At 61.4% G+C, this 2,579-nt stretch overlaps 1 protein-coding gene across 1 annotated transcript in view; it reads right to left on the minus strand.

Annotated features, from left to right (window-relative positions):
• Nucleotides 1–2,579, minus strand: part of IGSF9B (immunoglobulin superfamily, member 9B) — a 105,450-nt gene that overhangs the window by 72,812 nt on the left and 30,059 nt on the right. The gene's annotated exons all lie outside the window — the stretch shown is intronic.

Raw genomic sequence — 2,579 nt, forward strand, 5'->3', positions numbered from 1 at the left:
CTGCGCCCTGCGGGCCCCCCCCCGCCCCCCCCTGACGCAGCACAGCAGTGGGGTGCGGGTACACTGACTCAGCCGGGGGGCACGGCAGCACCGGGGCGGGGTGTGGGGGGGATAATTTTAGCCCCCTCCGGGTACATCCAGCCCTGCTCCCGGTGGAGATGGGGCTGCCAGAGGCTCACAGGCCAGGAAGCAAAGTCCCAAGAAGTGAGGCTGCATTTGGGGCACCACCAGGATGATGGTCCTGGGGTCCACCCACCCCCCACCCATCACAGGTTTTGCCACCCTGCAGGGAGTTCACAGACCGGTCACCCCGGCTTTGAGCGGTGCCTTTTATCTGCAGAGCTCCTCCTGCTGCCAAACCTGCTGCTTCCCCAGCTCCAGACAAGTAAACAGCCTCTCCTCACAGGGGAAACTGAGGCAGGGAGACACCAGACTTGCCCAAGGCTGCTGTTTGTGACTGAGCTGGAAAGGAAAGGCAGGAGTCCCGGCTCCTGTGTTCATCTTCATCCCAAGCTCGTTTATTAAGTCACTTTTCCCTGCAGAGCAGTGCCAGTCACCCATGGGGTGGCCAACACCACTGAATCACCCTTTGCCCAGCCCTTTGGTGGCTTCACCCCACGCCCAGCACCACATGAAGCTTCTGCAGCTGAGAAGCCACCCCTGCCTCCCCACCTGTCCCTGGGGCACGGCACACCAGCTTCCCTGCCTCAGTTTCCCTTCTTGTCCAAGGGCATCCAACTGCTGCAGAGTTGGATGTTGGGGTTTAGCCTCGGGCCAGCTCAGCAGTACCAGGAGCACCAGGACCCTCCCCAGCGTGGCAGGGCTGAGCCCCTCTGGCTCACAGCATCTTATTCCCTGGGACCTCAGCCTTGGCAAGGGGAAGGAGCTGCTTAAGCAGAACAAATGGAATCAATCAAAACAAAAGGCAGCAGGTCTGCTTCTATTTATTACCCATCCAAGGGCTTAAAATGCATCTTTAGACATTCGTGAACAAGGGGAAGCCCATTGGGACCACCCCAGTGGGCAGGGAAAGCAGGGCCAGCTGTGCTTGGACACGGGCACACACCATGGGCTGCCACTCACCCTGCTCTGCCCCCAGCCCTTGGCCCAGGGCTTGGGGACACCTCCCAGTCTCCTACAGCTTTCCAGCCCTCTGCACCACACCCCCAGCCCATTCCTCAGGACCACACTGGTCCCTGGCCACCTGCCATCAGGGATGATGCCACGAAGCAGCCAGGGCACATGGAGTGGAGGGGGGACACACAAGGAGTGAGGTGCTGGCAGCTGCCTGAAATAGCTGGTGGTGGGAACAGCCCAGCCCCTGCAGCACCACCTCCATGGACACTGCAGGATCCAGCAGCAGGATCCAGCCCACGTTGCCGAGTGAGTCGAATCTGTGCCTGCTTCCTCAGGGCTGCCACTCCTCCTAACAGGCTCCCTGAGCTCCAGGCAGCTCCTCTCCTCTCCTCTCCTCTCCGCCTTATCAGCACATGGGAGAGGTGATGCTGGAGGTAGCTCTGCTCCCTTCCCAGCTGGGGCAGCACCATCTCCCTGGCACAGCAGGAGCCGCTGGCAGTGATGGGATGGGCTGGTGAGAGATGGTTTATTAATGCCCTGCTAAGGCTTGTCAGGGCAGACACACCTGAGGGACAGGCTGGGTCCTGGCAGATACAGCCAAGAGGACCTGCTGGGGGAGGGAGGGGGCACCTTTGTCACGAGGGGCTGCCAGGAAACACCAGGGACTCTTGTCCTGTGTGGCTGATGTGAGGCAGAGAGCAGCTCACAGCAGACCTGGACAGAGCTACCTCCAGGTCCTTCTCCTCAAGCAGGCACCTACAGGTGAGCTGTGCTGGGCTGCAACCTGCTCTTCTTCTCTATGCCTGCACAGCCCACGCACTAGGATGTGCCTCAGTTTCCCCTTGCTGCCAGGCATGCCCTTTCCTCCTCCAGGAGATAGTCCTGGTGCATCAGCAGGACCTTTTGAGCCTGACCCACCTGCAAATGCTGGGTGGCCAGAGGGCAGGTTCCTCCAGGTTCCTGTGTCCCAGCTGTGCATGGAGGGCAGATGCTGGCACACTGGGGACTAGCCATGTGCCACACAGCCCTTACCCAGGCACCAAGGAGATGCCAGCTGGGCTTTGTGGCTCTCACAGAACAAACCTGGCCGTGCATATCCCATGTGGCCTCCTCCTGGGGCAAAGCTCAACCCTTCCCACCTACCTGGGCTCCCCCTTGTGTCCCTCCGGGGCGTCACTGCTGGACCTTAGCCATGGGATACCGTGCACTTTGGGAGGGAGTCTGGGACAGGGGGAGACTTTCATATCATGCTGAGGGCTCAGCTGGAGCCTGGCAGCTTCAGGCAGGGGCTGCCCAGCACTTTGTTGTGTGCCTGGGAGCGTGTCCCTGCCTGGGGGAGGGTGCTCAGAGGGAGGTGGTGCTCTGGTGGGAGGGTGTGAAGTGCTGCTGGGCTGGGGATCTGCTGGGCTGGGGATGCTGCTGGGATGGGGATGGTGCTGGGACAGGGATGCTGCTGGGCTGGGGAGGCTGCTGGGATGGGGGTGGTGCTGGGGTGGGGATGC

This window comes from Chaetura pelagica, unplaced genomic scaffold, assembly GCF_000747805.2.
Source record: "Chaetura pelagica isolate M959 unplaced genomic scaffold, ChaPel_1.0 scaffold38, whole genome shotgun sequence".
In the NCBI taxonomy this organism is placed as follows: Eukaryota; Metazoa; Chordata; class Aves; order Apodiformes; family Apodidae; genus Chaetura; species Chaetura pelagica.